At 37.8% G+C, this 20,235-nt stretch overlaps 1 protein-coding gene and 1 pseudogene across 1 annotated transcript in view; both read left to right on the forward strand.

Moving 5' to 3' along the window:
• KCND2 (potassium voltage-gated channel subfamily D member 2) overlaps positions 1-20,235 on the forward strand; it is a 493,576-nt gene that overhangs the window by 158,188 nt on the left and 315,153 nt on the right. The window lies entirely within an intron of this gene.
• Positions 314-19,334, forward strand: LOC144613667 (poly(A)-specific ribonuclease PNLDC1-like; annotated as a pseudogene).

A 20,235-nucleotide genomic window follows, 5' to 3' on the forward strand; every position in this document is an offset into this window, starting at 1 on the left:
CGGTACCTTCCTCCTGAGTTTTATCTCCGATGTGGCTGTGTTTCCAGACCCCTCACTTCTGAGAGACTGTGACTTTTTCCTGCTCACATCCTCCTGGAGAAGTCCTCACTGAGTCATGGCCAGGTCCTGGCCACACCCAGGTTCACAGGACCGTGCTGCTGCTGATGACCAGAGACTGCAGCTGGGTGCCAGCCCAACCCAGAAAAAGTTCATGCAATCATGTAGCAGCAGTGTTTCAGGGATTATGGAAAATCTCAACACACATCTGGTTCCAGGCTTCACCCTTAATTATGTTGTTCCAGCACCAGCGAATATGGTTATTCTCTGGTGTCTGCTGGCACCTTTGCCTGTTGGGGGGCCACAGGGCCGCTACCAAATGTCCTCCCAGCAGGGAACCACCTCTCTCCTGTGGCCCGTGGACCTCCAGACCTCACTTTGCTCCTGGGGATACGCTCTTCCCACCAGAGCACCACCAGGTATCAAGCTGCAGAGTTTCAGACTCTGTGCTCTCCCCGTTTATAGAGTCTTAGTGGAATTTGAACCCATCGTTTTACTTTCTCCCTTTTTCATTCAGTCCCTGCAGCTGTTTCCACTTTTCCACTTTCTTTCCATCTGCTTTTGGTGGCGGGGGGGTGTTTTCCTGAATTCTCCCCCTGTCTCCATCCTCTCTCTCCAAGATAAAGCAGCTGCCCATCCTCTGCAGCTTCTCTCTCCCCCAGTTCGCCTCTCCACACCATGTACCTGCTGAGTTCTGTGGTTTAGGTTGTGCAGATTGTTGTGTCCGTCCTCAAATCAGTTTTCTAGGTGTGCAGGATGGTTTAGTGTTGATCTGGCTGCATTTATTTCATGGACACGAAACACACAAAAAAAACTTCCATGGTGTTCCACCATTTTGGCTCCTCTATGTGGCATTTTTAAATTCAGATTTCTAGTTGCCCATTATCCTTGAAGACTGTCAAGACAATATCCATAGGGAAAAGCACATATCTCTTGGTTTTTGTTTTACTTGAAACCTGGGTATTTGTTGACTAGCTTAACCTGTCTTTTTGCCATCACTGTTTTCAAGAAGTTTTCCTAACTTTTCCTCAGACACAGATATTGGTGACTTTAACACATGCTTTATAGTTCAAATTTAACAATACTAAAAGAAGTTAAAAATAAGAAAGCTTTCTGTTATCAGTACAGTTCTCTATCAAGTTTGGAAAATAAATTGGAAAGTAGGCAATGAGAGCCTCATCAGATCCACTTTTGGGTTGTGACTCTGTATATGTGTGAGAAAAAAAAGTTGGGTGAAGTATACAGAAAGAAAAGTCCCTGTAGAAAAATAAAGAAGAGAATCAAGACATCTAGGCAGTATTTGAAAATATACTGGCAAGAAAATTACATTTAATATTTGTTTTTAAATATTTTTGTATTATGTATTGTGCAGGTTATATTAATTATTATTTTAAACATGAAGAAATTGAGGATTAGAAATATAGTATCTCTCCCAATGTTATGGAAATAGTAAGTAGCAAAAGATGTATCATTGCTTGGGCCTTGTGACTCCTATCTCTTTTTCATTTACTGGTTGCCTCCTAAGTTACCTAGATAGGCTTTTTGAAATCATGTAACTAATTGCATCTTTGAACAGATATACATAGACATAATTATCCCTGCCTGAGTACTGTGTAGTAGCCAAACAGTTATTTGGTAAACCTGGATTAATGTGTTTTACTTCTAACAATATTATACTATATTTTATTTTTATTTTGCTCTATGTGGTCCTCAAGGATCTTCGCAGGAATGTTTCAGTAAGATTGCTCAATCATGAGACAAGTGAAAATGTATTGACTTATGAATACTTAATCTCATTATGGCTAAACTTTATTATTGAATCACTAAGAAGTTACACATTTAGCTCAACAAATAAATGATTAAATCCAGAATTCTTGAATTGACAAGAGCTTAGTTTTATTTTATTTTTTTTTTAATTTATTTTTTTTTTAAGAGCTTAGTTTTAAATTTGTTTAATGTTTATTTATTTTTGAGAGGGAGACAGAGAGAGCAAGCATGAGCAGGGGAGGGGCAGAGAGAGAGAGGAAGACACAGAATCTGCAGCAGGCTCCAGGCTTTGAGCTGACAGCACAGAGCCCAATGCAGGGCTCGAATTCATGAACCATGCAATCATGACTTGAGCTGAAGTCGGACACTTAAAGGACTGAGCCACCCAGGCGCCCCAATAAGAGCTTAGTTTTAATACTGGATCTCTTTCTCTTGGAAATAAATAATAGTTGTTTTTTGACTAGGTTATTCCCAGTTCTGCTCTTGCTGTTTTTTTGTTTGTTTGTTTTTTTGTTTGTTTTTAAAGTCTTAGTGTACCATTTCCTTTTCATATGTGTGGCATAGAGCTTATGAATCCCACTATATAGTTTGCAGTTAATCTGTTACCAAGGCTTTACTTTCTTATTTGGATTCACCTTGGGTCTCTCATCTTTTCTTGCTCCTTTAAAAAAATTTACATATGATATATGCCCTGCACCACCCCTCTTGTCTCTTACATAGTTTCCTTCTCTATAGTTTCTGGTTTTCTCCTTTATGCCTTAAAATAATTATATGGCTCATGTTGCTCTATCCCTGAGCTCTGCACCCTGTCTCCACCTGTGTGTTCACCAAACCTTTTTGTGTTGCTAGTCTTCTCTAAAACAATGCATTCACTGAAGCTGTAGTGTTTGAAATATATTTCATTGTGCTTTCTACACACAATGAGTGTTCTCAGAAAACTCCATCAGTTTAGCTTCCTGGCAGAAAATAATATCGTGGAATGTCAGCCCAACCTCCTAATGCTTCTGTCTTAAGATTCTTTAGGTCACACTAAAACAGCAGCCCTTTGAAATCTACAACTTCTCCAGAAGATTTGCCAGTATGTCTTTACACCAGATCATGTGTTATGCATTCATATGTTAAACATAAATTCCCTGCTTTTTGTTAGTTCCATGAAATCTCAGCCAATGAAAAAGCATGAAAATGCCTGCGGAAGAAATTTGATGTGATACAGGTAGAGTAGGAATTGTGATTACTAGCACCAACCTCCCATTACTATAATTATGAAGAATATTTATTTAAAATGTAAGATATTTAATGGAAGATTCAACACTCACAACATTGATGTAGTTGATAGTGGGTAATTAAGAGCAATCTGCTGAACAATCCAATGAAATGGTAAAGTACTATTTGAGCATAATAAAATTTTCAAGAATTACTGAAACGATATATATGGTTAACTCTGGTTAAGCTATCTACAGCATCAAACATTAATATTTTATTTAGATAAATTATTATTTTTTAATTTTTTTACGTTTATTTTATTATCAAGAGACACAGTGAGACAGAGCATGAGCATGTGAGGGACAGAGAGAGGAGGAGGCACAGAATCTGAAGCAGGCTTCAGGCTCTGAGCTGTCAGCACAGAGCCCGACGCAGGGCTCAAACCCACCAATTGTGAGATCATGACCTGAGCTGAAGTTGGACGCCCAACCAACTGAGCCACCAGACACCCCTAAATTATTATTTTTTTTAATATTTATTAATTTTGAGAGAGAGCGAGCATGAGCATAGGCACAAGCCGGGGAGGTGTATAGAGAGGGAGAGAAAATCCTAAGCAGGTTCTGTGCCATCAGCACAGAGCCTGGTGTAGGGCTGGATCCCACAAATTGTGAGATCATGACCTGAGCTGAAATCAAGAGTCACACCCTTAACCGATTGAGCCACCCTGGTATCCCTAGATAAATTATTTTTTCTATTGGAAAATAGCAAATAGCAAAAGAGTTACCAGGTACTAAATAAACCATCATTTTTTCTGGGTTAATTTGTCTATAAAAATATGTCTACATTTGCATATTTTTAATGTTTGTTTTTTAGAGAGAGAGTGGAGGGGGGGGAGGGCAGAGAGAGAGGGAGAAAGGATCCCAAGCGGGCTCTGCACTGAAAATGGAGAATCTGATTCGGGGCTCGAACTCACAAACCAGGAGATCATGATCTGAGCCGAAGTCAGAAGCTTAACTGACTGAGCCACCCAGGTGCCCCTTGCATATTATTTTAGAAAAAAAATGTGTGGGGTGTCTGGATGGCTCTGTTGGTTGAGCGACCAACTCTTGATTTCAGCTCAGGTCTTGATCCCAGGGTCATGGGATGGAGCTTTGCGTGGGGCTCTGTGATAAGCATGGAGCTTGGTTGGGATTTTCTCCCTCTGTCCCTCTGCCCCTCTCCCCAACTCTCTCTCTCTTTGTCTCTCTCTCTCATAGAAGAAAGAAAGAAAAAGAATGTGTGCTTACTTTTTGACATTTCTTTGATATATAATGTCATCACTAATTCAATTTTCCAAAATATGTATATAGCACTAACATACACACACACACACACACACACACACACACACACACATCTAGAGAAAGAATAATTTCAAACTGTCATGTACAACATATCAAAATTATATATTAGTAGCAATTGATCCTGTTTAATGTAAGTTATCCTTGGAATTCTGAAGTAGCATTGTACGATGGTTTATAATAAAATACCAAAAAATTTCTTCAAGTTGATAGGAAAAGAAATTCATGTTACTGTCTGTTAGTTGATATTTCCTATCTGAGTATATTAAATAAATGTTTCATATTAGGTGATTGACATTGGCTAGCTACTTTTTCTTTTTCTTTTTACTATGGAAGACTTAGATAAATCAATGTTTCTAGGATGTTTTTTTGACATTACAATATATAGTACTGTTTTATTCTTCAAACTGATTTATTATGTTTCAGATATCTCCTAAAGCAATTTCCTTTTTTTTTTTTTAGAACATGTACAGTAAGTTAATCTATTAGACTGAAGTTCAATTTTTCCCTCTTGTGCTAAATCTGATGATGAGGTTATAATTCTTTTTTGCCAGAGAAGAAATAGACAATACAGAATAAAAGCCTCTATTAGGAAAACTTCTCATCCTCTATCATTACTGGTATGTTTTAAAATTTTATATTGAGAATTGTACTATGCTTTCAAAAATAATAATAACAAAGAATCCCTTTAATAGCTAATTTATATAGAAAATTTGGTTCCAGAGACAGAGAACTTAAGATATTATGTTTTTTAATAGTTTAAACAGATGATTCTGTGTTCACCTAGATGAAAAGCCATTTGGGATTATTCCAGAAAGTCTCCAGTGAATATTAAAAAAATAATTACCAATTTTTCAATTACCCTTACCCTGACTATTTTGCTATCATGGATCATTTAATTAAGATGTGTTGGGGTGCCTGGGTGGCTCAGTCGGTTAAGTGTCTGACTTTAGCTCAGGTCATGATCTTGCGGTCCGTGAGTTCGAGCCCCACGTCGGGCTCTGTGCTGACAGCTCAGAGCCCAGAGCCTGTTTCAGATTCTGTGTCTCCCTCTCTCTCTGACCCTCCCCTGTTCAAGCTCTGTCTCTCTCTCTCTCTCTCTCTCTCTCTCTCTCAAAAATAAATAAACGTTAAAAAAAATGTTTAAAAAAATGTGTTGAGTGTACTTATTTCAGTTTTCATCTGCAGTCTCCTTCCTACCATGTTCATTGGCACACGTTCATATGATGACCCTTACAATACTCTAGTTACTAGAGCTTAGTGTTCATTTTGACCTCCTCACGTCCCATAACATTCTTTGCTACACTTTGGGCAACCAGTTGCACAGCCATGCTCTACAGGTATCCCCCCAAAATCTGTCTCCTCCAGAAATCACTAATTAAGCATCATACTTTGAAGAGTTTAACTTTTATTGTTGAAGTATTCCCTATATGATTATTTTTCTACTTCATTGTGACCTCCATTTCCTTGATACCTCTATTATTGGCCTCTCTTTATTCATCAGATTGATGTTTGAAGTTTCCCCATAAGATCATTCTGCCATACTCTCATGATATCAGGCAACTTCATATCACTATCATAGGCTTCACCTTATTCATTAGCTGCTCCTGCTCTTTCCTTCTGTTTTTATCTTCTTCTAACCAGCTTAAATTGGATGGATCATTATGTCAATAAGTTTATGTCAATATCCAAAATTCCCTTGCCCCAAAGGCTTTGACTTTTTGATCATGAAAATCATCAACCACTGATGAAGCCAACTATTTGCTTTATCTGGCCTGCATGTGTGCAGCTGGGCTCAGCTAGACACAATAACAATGCACATAAAATTAGTACCACTGTAATTATTATATATTTATTAACCTCAGCTAGACTATCATTGCCACCACATTTTGTGTCTCCCACCCTCTGAAAAGATTATTTCAAGCCTTCTCTATTCTCTATGAAACCCCAGCTTCCCTCTTCCTCCATTTATTCCCCATACACAACCTAACCTAAGCAAGATAAAACAAAATCCTCTTACGTGTAAAAGTTTTCTATTTGATATGGGATACAGAGAAGTGAACAGGTATAGGGACCTATTCAATAGTGACTTTCTCATCAGCACCATCCACTCTATCCCAGCATGTTATTAAATATAGTTGAAGTTTTTGGGTCTTCTGCTTAGCTGACCACACCTTCCTTCTTGCAGCACTGTAGTGTTCTTTTGCCTATACCATCATAATTTTTTTTATCATTTTCCTCCTCCGTCTCTGCACCCACCTTCTCAATTTTCTTTGCTTGCCCATTTTTCTCTTTCTGGTAAGTGTTGGGGTAGTGCAGGCTCATTGAAAGGCCTCCCCTTTCCTTTCCATCCTATACTTCATCCCAGGCCATTCAGCCCAGTGTATGGCTTCAGCTCAAAACCAGTCATTCATGCCAATGACTCTGATTATATTTCTAGCCCAGTTCTCTACTCATCTCTGGAGAAGTACATCATTTGTCTTCCAGATATTACCACCTGAAGTTCAGAAGCATGTCAATGTCAATATGTACCGAGTTTCACAATATTGCACTCCTGCCTTCCTCTTGTGTTTCATTCCTTAATGAAAAGTACAACCATCCATCTGTTTACAAAGCCAGAAAGAGGAGACATCCTGACCATCTTCTTTCTTTTCACGCTTAGTGCAATTCGTTAGCAAGCCTTAGTGATTTTACCTTCGACTATGTTTGAGGCACTGCATTTCTCAACATCACCACCATTATCACACCCAAGTTAAAGCCACCATTTTCTCTTGCCTGGACTGCTTCAGTAGTGTCCTATCTGGCCACATCTTTTCTTAGGGCTCTCTCTTTGTATATATAACGGAGTTGGAAAGGCAAGTATTATTATTAACCTTTTTTTGCTTAAAACCATCCTTCCCTACTTTGTGCTCCAGCAACACTGTCTTTTATCAGTTTCTTTAATGTATCAACCTTCTATTTACATCAGGACCTTTGCACATACTCTTGCCTCTATTTCATCTGTGCTTCCTCACCTCCAACACACATACATCCCTCTCCACCACTCTTGCTGATCTGTTTTTATGATCTTGGCTCAAATATCACTTCTTCAAAGAAATCTCCCTTGACACTCCAAATAAGATTAGTCTCCTGCAATTGACTTTGGAAGTATACTATAAATTTACAATACCCTATAAATGTTTCCCATAAAAGCTGGTTTAACAATTCTAAGTATATATCAAAATAATGATACAATTTCGTGAGAAATAAGCATTTACTGAGTGCCTACTATAATGCTAGACTCAGTCTATGCTCTTGAAAATCTCACAATCAGGGAAGTCATCCACATTAAAAAAATAAGCGAAATTGTACTTTCAAAGAGTAACGCAGCCCTTATTTCAATTGAGTGAATGTTTTTTCAAGTCCCTACCATATGCCAGGCATAAAGGAAAGACATAAGCCCTGTACTGGAGGGACTCAACTAGCAAGGAAAACTTTTAAAACTTTTAAAAAACTATAACGCAATGAGCTATATATAATGCAGGTGTTTAGAAAGCTTGCAGATGAGGGAAAGGTTGAGTGAGCCTGATAAGTATTTTAAAATAAATAATCCCTAATAGATAGGACATCTACTTGCTAAATCTATAGTATCACATAAAATGATTGTGCCCCTCAGGCAAGAAATAGTCTATGGAAATGAAATTTCAAAGGGACTTATACCAAATCATGCATTTACTTTCTTGGTTGTTTAAATAAATCTGAGCTAATCATGCCCCACCCCCCTCCTCCCTCCAAGCTTTTCATTTTTTCAGATGACTGAAAAGATTTATTGAAACCTTACGGCTGTTCACTCCCTAATAAAGTTCTCCCTCAGTCATCCTGCTAATTTGGTTGACTGGTCTATTTTTAAAAATTAGCAGTTTTCAGAAACAGCCTCCAGTATTGTGGCTGTGAAAAATCTGTTGAGAAGAAATAAAAGGCTAAAACAAAATCTAATACTGTAAGCAAGTATAAATTTTTTGGAATGATATATGATCCTGTGTTGTGCCAGTTTGGTCCCTGAGGCAGGAAAGAAAGCAATCTGGTTTTCTGAAACATTCAAATTTCTCACCTAAGCTCAGCTAAGAATACATCATTATGGGAAGCAGAGTGAAAAGTCACCATTTTATCCTTTAATTTACGGTGTCAGTGGGAATAGCACAACACAGAATCCAAAGTTCAAAGAGAGAAAAAGATCTGGCTTATGGTGGATATAAACTTAATTTCTTTGAACCAGGTATCTAGGTCCTGCTGTGTAGATTTAACACTGGGCATTCTAGACTTCTTTTAATGGCCTTTCACAAATTTCAGAAATATGATAAAATATTCACTTCAAAGAAACCACTAAAAAGCCACTTGGTAAAAACTGATCTAAGAAATTATTTTGGTTGGATTATGAAGTATTTTACTTGTTTTAAGATAGAACAACTTTTTCAGATTGCCCTTCATTTAATACAAAAGGTCAATTCTACTTTCTATCTCAGTTGTGATATTAATCTATTTCTTTCTAAATCCTATTAAGAGAGAGTAGAAGCTTAACTTTATCATCTTAATGCCAAGATCTCAGCAAGCATTTGTCTAGATATAAACAAGGATGCCTTTCAGAAGGTTATATCTTCATTGTGATAATGAAGAAAGGGGCTCATACATTAATTGCCATGATTTCACAAAATGGAGTGTTTGGTAAGATTTATAAGCACGTGTTATTATTTTTGCAACCTGATAAATGAGAAAAGCTAAGGAGAGATTATCTTGTGATTTAGAAAAATGTAGCTTAAGAACAGACAACTTTGAGCAACCAAGGTCCACCTTCACATCCAGCACACCAACAGATCTCAACCCATGCTACTTATTAGCATCACCCTGGACAGAGTGGCTTTTAGAAATACCCATTCATCACCTGCTCCCCACTGAGTTTCTGCTGAAATTGGTCTCAGAATGGGCCCTGACATGGGTATTTTTTATTAGTTCCCCAGTCTATGCTTACATTTAACCAGACTTATATTTAGCCTGGCTAGATGCTTGACCCCACCTCACCACTGTATCAATTAAGTGAGGACGGGCACTCAGGTAAAAGCAGTGGCCTAGAGAATCTGAAACTTAACTGAGAATGCCATCTGGTCTCTCACCCACACCCCCCACCAGCGATTGTACTCTTTTTTTCACTTAATTGTTCCATTAAACAGATCCCATTGATTTAATATCCTACCCATAGCTAAAATAAGGCATTAATTTATTCCAGCAGGCAGGAAATTCAGTGGGAAAAAAGTCATGAGTTAAATCACTTGCTTGGCTACATTGACACTTGTTCTCTCCTGAATATTCAGTCAGATAGCCCTTCCCCAAATCCTCCGTTGGTGAAATAATTCATCACTGTACCACTGAATCCCTCTGCCTTTTTAAAAATATATAATTGAATATGAGTGAATCCCTGCATTATATTTTCTTCTAAAAAAGTACTGTTCCTGTTGTCAAATTGGAACATATTGTACTTCCTATATATATCACCCACAAGTCATTTTTAAACCTGGATCACTGTCTATCCTGAAATAAAAGGTCTACTACTAGGGAGGGGCAACTTTATCCTCCTGCATCTATTAAAGCTTCTGATTCCCATCTGCTATGCATTGCTGAAGGGGCCTCTGTGAATCTCCCATGGTTTCTGCAATTTTTAGGAAATAAAATGTAAATGGTCAAAGAAAAGAAAACCCTTTATAAATGATTTCTGTGAGATTTAAGTATATTTAGAATATAGACAAATCCCATTTGTCTTGGCAACGTGTTACAGGCATTTGTATGTACAAAGGAATCTCCCTTGAATCCAGCTGACTAGCAGGAGGATCCAATATGAAGCCGCTCTGGAAGCCAATCCACAATGGGTCCATAACTATTGGAGCACCTTAACTGACAATGTGGGGAATGGCTGTAGGGGGAGATTTATGAGTATATATAATACACATACACACACACACACAGGCCTGGAATTCCATGTGTACATTAGTCATCAGGTGGCATTTTAATGATATCTAGGAGTGGGACTTGGAAAACTCCGCAGTGATGAAGATGCTCTCCTATGCCAATTCTGTGTGCTCATGTGCCTGGGAACGCACATACACATATATAGGCATGGAATTATGTGTGTATACCTGTGACTGTATTTCTGTCTATCTAACCCAATAGATCCTCTCCCATTAGGACACAGAAAAAGTTAAAACCAAAAACACCATCAAAAACTGATGTTTGCAACCTATGGTCAGAACCTAAGAATTAATTTCACTAATTATCAGGCTTTTGAAACTGAATTGGGAAAAATAAACTTTGTTGGCTTAAATAAACTTCAGTCCCAGTGCCCCTCACTGCTTGTGGGAAAAAAAATGAAAGCATGCTTTTTAAATTTTATTATTATCATTATCATTATTATTATTTTTTTTTTAATTTTATTTTTTGCTTCTCCCTGAGTGCTACTAATTGAACTCTGGGAAGAGCATCAAGAACTGAAGAGCCATCAGTTTTGCATAATAGTTAAAAGTCCAGTTCTCTGAATTTGATTTCTGTTTTTTACTGGGTTCTTACAGTTTGACCTTAAGGAATTAACTAATTTCTCTAAATCTGGTTCTTTTCTAAAAATTATGACAAAAGATATGTATTAGTGTTGTTAGGAGAACTATATATGATCAATTCATGCAAAGCCTTTAGTTAGTACATAGTTTAGAATAATTACTCTGTAATTAGTAATGATTAATACTGCACTGCAAGAAAGATATTTTTATTAGTAGATATTATAGCTATCTTATTTTTATATCTATTCAGAAATTAAAACTTATAGAAAACGGAGAGAAACAAAGAATTCATAAACAAGAACCTACTACCTCCTATAGTTAGTGGGTAAATAGAAGACACTCAATATAACATTGCCTGGTAGGTTGTGGGTGCTCAACAATTATTTGCAGAATTAATGAGAAATTAAAGAGGGGAAAGAGGAAGAGGTGGACAGTGGTGCCTCTTGAAACAGCAGTTTCCAGGATACTTTATGGGTTTGGCTTCAGATAACTAGTTGGGAGACAGTCATACCTCAGAACAACAGGGAGACACTGCATGCTTACAATATGAGCAAAGGAGGTACATATCCACCTGTAATGAAGAGGGAGAGAGGGGTAGTATCTCAAAGAGGTATCTGATCAACCTTCACAGTAGACAGTGAAGCAAAATCCATAATGTTGTCACCTTGTCTCTTGATGACTAAGGAGACCAGATAAATTTTCATTGCCTGAGTATAGGTAAGAGGGGAAAAATTGAATTCAAATTGAAAAAAAAAAACTATAAAAATCAAAGGAAGAGAAAAACATGTTCCAGCTGATTGCTGCAAATATACACCTCTGAAAACTAAAAACATAGGAATCAAGGATTTACTGTATCATTTGGCATACATAAAATCATGAGCTATGTAAGAGCGGAAACATGAGAACAAATTGGAGTACTGGATGATATTGCTATAACAATAACAGTGTATTATAATTGTTACAATTACAATTATAATTATGATCACTAATAATGTGACAGGTATTCAAACCTATCAGAAAACTATCAATAACAGTAATGAATATGTCACCGAAATACATTTTAAGTTATGAGATTATACTTGACATTGTTAGATATCCTAATTGTAGCTTATGCAATTCAAGTACCTGCCATTTTCATTAATGTCAGATATGGCTGAGAGGTGATGATCATCCCTCAACAACAACAATAATGTCAATGTCCTTTATATGTGAATTGAGCACTGTTATCACTATTGTCATGGTAATTCTAAATGTAGATAATTACCTCTATCCTAGAGATGATAAAATTGTGGCTCAGAAAGGTTAGACTATTTACCTAGAAATAAAAGTACAGAACAAAGCCCTTGTCTGTGGCTGGGATACATCAGCATTTCCAGTCAAGTGACCTACCTGCACACATGACAACCTCGTCGAAACTCAAGTTTCTGTTTTGAATAATGGAGACCTCAGCATGTTCATCCAGTGCTATTTTGTGAGAAAAACAATGTGCAAGTGTTATAAACCTTTTACTATGTTTTTGGACCAGGTTTCTATGATGGCATTAGGAATGTTTTTTCCAAAGATCCATGGGTGATTGTTAATTTTCAGCCACATTGAAAGCTCATCATTTGGAAACACTATTTGACGTGAATCTGTCCCGAACCAGTCAACCTCCTGTATTCCTATACCTCAGTTCATACAGCATTCCATTTTTAGTGACAGCTGTACAAATAGTAAGTTATCATTTCAGGCTGTGTCCTTTTATTGAGGTATCAAGTTTCAAAATGGTAGGCTATTGTACTTAAAGCTTAGATAGCAAGATAGAACCCTTCTATCCACAATCTTGGTACCAGCTAGACTGACAAAACTGCTCCCCTCAGGAAAAGCAGTGGGAGCTGGTGGACTGGTGGTCACTTTTTCGAAAGTTGTGCATGGTTGGGGGGCCACCATGTCAGAGGCGTGGCTGCTGGGAGATTTACTGTAGAGATCCAGCAGGATGGCAGAATAGCAGAAGGCTGTTTAGTGCATCTTCCTTACAAAATCTTTAGGAAAATTACTAAGTTTATGAAATGCTAAATGTGGAAAAAGAGTGAAGGGGTGGATCCTCTCATCTGGGTCTGACATATGTAGCATGGTTGAAATTTTGCACTCTAATGCAGATAAGCCAAAATCTGTACTCTCTTTATGTTCTATAAGTGATCTAAATATCCTCATGAGCCTTACCATTCTGGCTGGTAGAAAACGAATATAAGGTTTTCAAACTTTTCTTATTTAAAACCTTTGTTACTCTTCTTCAAAACCTGTCAAAACAGTCCCGAGACAATAGGCAATCAATTCAAATCCCAAGTCACCCTCAGAACTATTTTCCCATGTTCTCCCTCCTTCATTTATGCAATTATTCTTTGAGATTGGAGAAGGATCCATTTGGCTTGGGCTATCTCCTAGGTTTATGCTGCCCCACCCTCATGTGGTACAGCGGGTCTCATCTCTTCTGTAGGCATCTGTTGGTAACTGCTAATGCATTTTTGACCCTGCTTTGGTTCTTGAACACTCTGTGTTTGCAGCCCCTAATGCTGAAACTAACCAAGGGGAGAATCATTATGTTCCCATCCTTCCTAGCCAGTTCTCTGTATTTTACCTCTTCTTTTACAGATGAGGCAAAACCTAAGGCTGAGACCCTTCTTCTGTTTGGCCCCTGCTTTGGGCTTTCTAGCTCATAGTCTTGGCTACTTCATTGCTCTGTTTGTTTTGAAGGTAGCTCCAAGGCTGTCCTCTGGCTCTCAACACAGCTTTTCCCCCATACCTATTGGGACTCTGCAAGATTTGGAGGATGTCTTCTATGTCAGGAGTCAAGATAGAATATCAGAGTAAATTCACCTAATTGCTATTTTCCTTCTGCTCAGAATGTTCCATGTTTGCAAAGGAGCACTCTGCAAGGCAGTCTTTGTCCCAGCCTCCATTCTGCATTGATAACTTTCCTCACCCATTTCTAAACTGCTGCCACGTAATGTCAGAGCCCTGCTGAATATGGGACTTCCCTCAGCAACTTGCAGTGATTATGGGTTACACCCAGAGGAGAAGAAAGAAACAAATCCCTTGCAGTGAGACTTTCCCAAACTCATCTGGTCAGTTTTCACCACCTTATTGTTTTGATTCTAAATGGAGACCTTGATGTCTGACTTCTGACTTGCTCTGCCCCCAAGTACTTCCCCTCCACCAGAAGGGTAGTCATTTACTTACCTTCCTGTCTTAGAAAATTCTCCCTATCAGTCTCTTTGGCCCCTCCAACTATCCTATGAGTGCTTCTTTCTAATGTGGGGGCATACCATTGGGAGGGTTGCAGGTGAATAGGATTTACTCATTGGCTCAGTACTATCTAAAAGGTTTTCCTTTTAAATTGGATTTCATGCAAGGCTCTGGGGTAGGCAGTTCTTTGGAGATGTCAGATGTAGATTGTCAGACCAAACCTTCAGCTTTACCGCAAAAATAAGAACATACTGCCCTCCTAAAGATCAATCTCATAGATCACAGTGAAATTGATGCCTGGGTTTGTTTGTTTGTATTTCTCCCATAATGCTGCTTGTAGATTTTTCACATGGTCTGAACACAAGAATCACCCTATTTAAGATGGGACACAGTTGAAACTGGGCTAACTTGTCTTCCTTTACCCTCCATGACAGGCAGGGAATATTTCTCTCTCTGGAAGAACCCATTACACTCAGGCAGCATTACTGGCTCTTTTAACAAAATGATACATTTTATTGCCTTGTTTACTAACCCTTCCTGTTCTGGTACATATTGCTGGCATTTTAAAATTTGACTTTCTATCAAAACCAAACTGCTTCTTTTAGTGATTTTACTCTTCATTCCTACCAGAGCATTTTAACCCAACTTGAACAAAATAAGATATAACAATTTTAGATATATAAATTCTCACAACCTTTTAAATCCAGTTTGCCTGCTCGTATTAGGCTTAACTATAAAACATTTCCCCAATTCTTCTCACTTGAAAAAAATACTGAAAAGCTATGTTATGTTATAGACTACTCAGCAAATGGTTAATTACTCTATTTCCTCTAAATTCTGGCTCTAGTTATGATGTGAGAAACTGTGACAGCTTATGCTAATATTGATGACAAGTTGGTATTATTTCAACATACACTTGACTATCTGTAGCTTGGTGGCTAAGAAGAGGAGCTTCAGAAAGATCCTTGGAATTCAAGTCCCAACACTGCCACTGCTGGGATTGTGATCCCATGCATGTCAATAATTTCTCTAAGGTTATCATCCACACATTGCAGATAATATTTACTACTTGGCAAAACTGAATGAAGAATACATGAGATAAAGAATGTAAAGAATCTGGTTCAGCATAAGACCTCTATGGAAAGAATGAATATGTTATCTAATGGTTTGTCAGATACAATTTGCTGCAACTAATTAAGATGGTGTTATCAGCACTGCCATACAGATCAATCACAACAAATTAAAGTGGTGAGGTATTTTGGTCACATTCATTTCCATTAATGGCTATCAGCCAAGTTCTGGAAGCCAAGAAGAGACTCCATAGAAAGAAAGATATATTTAATCTGGAGCTATACAGTTTCCTACAATGTCTCCTGAAATAGATCCCCTTTCTAATAAATAACGTCTTCCTACAGATGGATTTGACCTCATCTTCTACTTAATGGACACAGTCCACAAATCAGCCCCATGTAAAAAATCTGAACCTAGCTACTTGGGAAAATAAGAAAAGGCATAAAAATAAATGAAGTTACAACTAAATTGCTAACTTACTTGACAATAGATGTGAAATCAAGTTTAATCTACCCCTTAATCTAGAGACAAATTAGTGAAGGACATTTTTTCTCCACAGCTTTGAGACAGAGCAAGCTATATTTGTCCTTTAGTGCAACATGCATTTTGCTAGTTTATTTCCACAGTTAATATCTGCTGCTATCACAGATTTGGCCTGAAAAAAAATATTTCAAGGCAGAGTTGACTAAAAAGGGGAACAAATTGATTCCATCTTTATAGTGAAACTTCAGAATCATTTCTCTCTCCCTGTTGTTTTTTAAAGGTTTACATAATTAGTTTTTTTTGTATTGCAAATCTGTATATACCTTTTCCTCTTATTTATGTTCTTCTCTGCTATCTTTATATTTATATAACAGGTGCAAACTGAGCATATAATGGAGTAAAAAATGCAGTAATAAACAGTAATTTCTTAGCTCGCCCCCTCTGTCTAGGTTACTAGAAGTACGTCTCGCCCTACTCACTCCCATTATACAGAACATCTTGCCACTTAGCAAAGGGATATTGGAATGAATACACAAGATATAACACACACACACACACACACCTTGCCACAGCCACAGATTATGTGATGCTTGGCTGAGACAGTGTTTCTCAACATTATTCAATCAGTAACTATTTTTGAGGAATTAATATGTTAAGGAATGTGACATTCAGTGATGAAGTATTTGAAATAAACACATGAATCCTGCCTTCATGGTGACTCCAGTGCCAACATCACCTATATAATAGGCAGCTACCACTGATGTCCATCCAGCTACCTTCATACTGAGCCAATTTTCCATTCTGATGCTCTGTCATGGGGTTTCCTCTGTAACGCAATTCTATTCAACTTCTCCCATTGTTGTTTAGCATAACAACACTGTGCCAGGAGCGTGCTACAAAATCCCAGAATGGGAATGCTATCTAGACTATATCCTCACCAAAGTTACATTATTCTTTTCATAGACATACAGGAAGCACATTAATCCTGGCCCTGGTGCCATGCCAGATTATGTTTATACCTGGTTTGTGGGGGAATAGGCAGATTTATCTTCTCAATCAGTTCAACTGATACTTTTCTTTTTTAAAAATTTTAAAAAATTTCCTCTAAATTTCAACAACTTCTACTTTCCTCTCTCTTCTACATTCTCCATTCCTGTCCTCTTAGTGTATTTTAGAACTTGTCAATTTTCTTTTAGAAGTAAGGGAATGTCCTAAAAATAATACTTGTGAACTTCTTTGTTTATATATAACTGTTATATATAAATCAGTATGGCTTCGACTACAAGTTTCTCAAAAATGGGATCCCTTATATGAATGAAGAACAGGAGAAGAACATTAAACACGACATCCTGATTGGGAACTGGAGAGTTTGCAGTTCTCTGGATAAAGACTGGATCAAGGTGGTGATTGATGAGGTGACATGGTGGCTGGACCTGGTGGAGGAGGGCGACTGGATGACTCTCCCCGGTATTGCTGGCTTCCAGGCATTTGAGGTCCAGCTGGTGCTGAGGCAGGCCATCCCTGACATCTGGATAGGACTGAGAAACCCGGGAATAATAGTGGAAAAAGTGAGGAAACCACATCGTGATCAATTCAAGCTGAATATCCACAACCTGTTCTCATCGACATGGACAATGTGACAAAGGATATCTGGAAGGAAGTGAATTTCCCAAGGGTGTCAAATCTTTTATAAGTTTATGAAGTCCTAAACAATGACTTGAATCCTACCAAAAATTTTGGGTCGGTGATTATTCATGCAAGCAAGTGTGAAACTTGTACACTGAGACCGAGTACCCCTGTAAGGCTGTGACTGATAGATTTGCATCAGTTCTTTTGAAAGGGACACACTTGCTCTTATGGAGGGTGCAGGGTGCTCGTGCCATGACTGAGGTCTCCTTTCTGCTGTATCCATGAGCTGGCTCCCTGTGTGAACCAGGTGAATCTTATCCAAGCCCGGGTCCCTAACATTAACTTTTCTGGTCCAGATTACCCCAGGATCCAACCTTTCGTCCTCCTCTTCAGTGTCCGGAGATGGCCTGGGGTCAGCGTGCAGCAAGTGTATCATGAGTTTCGGAAACTCGGCAAGTTTGATGTCCGGCGACTTGCTGGGTCAGTTCCTGCTCTTGACCAGTAAGTTTAAGGATACCTGGAGCATCCTGGAGGAGGACAGGGACCACCCGACCCTGACCCTGCAGGTCTCCCTGCATCATATTGGAGGCACTCTTGAACTGCTTGTTACAAGTCTGTGGTTTAGTCACCACCTGGGCCCTCCTCCTACTTCTTTTCAGAAACCATGGCAGCCTGCAGCCTCTGTCCCATCTCTGCACCTCTCTGGGACAGCCAGCTGTGTGTGTTTTTTGTGGGTTTTGTTTGTGTAAATCATATTTTACTTGCAGACCAATCTGTGCAGTTCTTATTAGAACTTTGTTTTGAATGTGATCTTCTGAACTATAAGCAACAATAAATCCTCAGATATGGTGAAAAGAAATCGACCATATTTAAAAAAATGAATAAGAAGATACCTCCTACATCTGAAAGGAGGAGAGCACATATTTAAATTTGTGTGCAATGATAATGCTTCACTAAATAAAAGGAAGAAATAAAAATTAAATTCTGTTGCCTAGACATATCTTTCCTTAAACTTAATGTATTTTTTTAAATTTTAACTCTCAAAAATATAAAATACTGTCCAAATTTAATTTTCATAACATTCTCTTATGTTTAAAAGACAGAGATGTTCATTTCACACAGATCAGATGGAAGAAACAATTTAGGATTTCTCCGTATTTTAAGAGACTTACATAACATTGGAATATGGTTTAAAATTCTGATGGTCAGTTTTGGGTTTGACTCTTAAAAAGTAACAAAGCTAAATTAAAATGCTTTCATCATATTTCCTGCCACTTTAGAATGCATGACTGACTCCCTTTAGAGAATATTGTAAGGGGTGGTGTACTCTTTGTTTGCAAGTCTTCCTTGCATTTTTATTACATATTACTTCTGCCAGTGACAAAATCTTCAAAGGAATTGTCTTCATTGTCAAGTGCACCTAAAGGATACGGAAAAAGCCCAGATTGGTATATTAAGCTCATCATGTTTTTTTCAAGTCTTCAGAGTCTCTCTTTGCCATAGAGAATGGTCTTGGGGCAAATCCCCAAGTGTATTTCTAATAGTTTCTTTCCTGTTTCCTTTTCCTAAGTCAGTGTCATTTTACTGTTTTGGTCATCAACCAGCACCTGTCAATATTTCATACAAATTTAAACCCCATGTGGATCCAGAGTTCCTAACGCATGGGACATGATTCATTTCTCCACCCCTTCTCTCACAGCCCCTGCCATGTTCAGAAATGTCCTTGTGTGAACAGAGCCACGTCAGTCTGCCCCTTGGACCACACTGCACACTCAAGTATAATTCAGCCCACCAGGACCTCTTGATGAAGTTTAGCCTGAGCTTTGGACTAACCACGTTTGGTCTCCACATGAGAAAGCTCTTCAGACCATTAACCATTACAAATGGGAAGGACATAGTAGTAGGACTCACCTACTACTATGGCAATGCCAAAGCTCTGGTATCAAGTGCAGCAAATTGTGACTGGAGTATTGAAAGCTGAAAGCAAATGTATATTTTTATATGAGAAACAAAAATTAAAATCTAAGAATACAAAAAATGTGAGAAATGTTTATCCATATTTATAAGAAAGTTTATATCAAGTAATTGCTTAACTCTAGTAAAAAGATAATATTGATGTATTTTAATTAAAAAATCCACCTGTTGTTTGCTACTAGAGTATTCTTTTACTCCATTGCTGCTTCTACTGTTTTCTCAACAGAGATAACACAGTTATCTAATAATTGAGAAAGATCCCTATATCTAGCTCTCCTTTCACTCCTTGACATGTCTGAAAGTCTTTCAAGACTATACATTTCTGTGGCAATGGTATCCTTTTGTATGATCATAAAATTGTTCCTGTTTCTATTTTGTATAACAATGAGCTACATTATAAGGTAAATCTGACAAGCTCTAGGTATTTTAATTGGTTTATATCTTATTTGAAAGTTTAGGGAATGGAAACAGTGTAATTATAAAACAACTCCTATTAAATTCTCAGAACTATATTTTCAATTTGACTACTATAAACACTTGAACAAAGGGCATTAAAACAAAGCATATTTATCATCCTCAACTTGACATTTTATATTATGTATATCAACTCAGGTTTTACAAATCTATTCTACAATTAAAATTCTATAAAACCACACCAACAGCTAACTGCCTTAGGTGATTGTGTGACAACTTCTAACAGTACTTGTCCTCATATTGCTTAAGATACAACAGAGGCCACATACAATGGAACAGTCAATTCCAATATACTGTAATAAATTCTGTGATAAAAGATGCTATGGGAGCAGAATCAGACAATGATGAAGTGTTACCTATGGTGAGACCATAGCATGAAAAGGGCAGGAGTGGGAAATGAATATCAGGAGAAAAGAATGCTTCACTCAGAGAGG

Source organism: Panthera onca, chromosome A2 (assembly GCF_046562875.1).
Source record: "Panthera onca isolate mPanOnc1 chromosome A2, mPanOnc1 haplotype 2, whole genome shotgun sequence".
NCBI classification, from domain to species: domain Eukaryota; kingdom Metazoa; phylum Chordata; class Mammalia; order Carnivora; family Felidae; genus Panthera; species Panthera onca.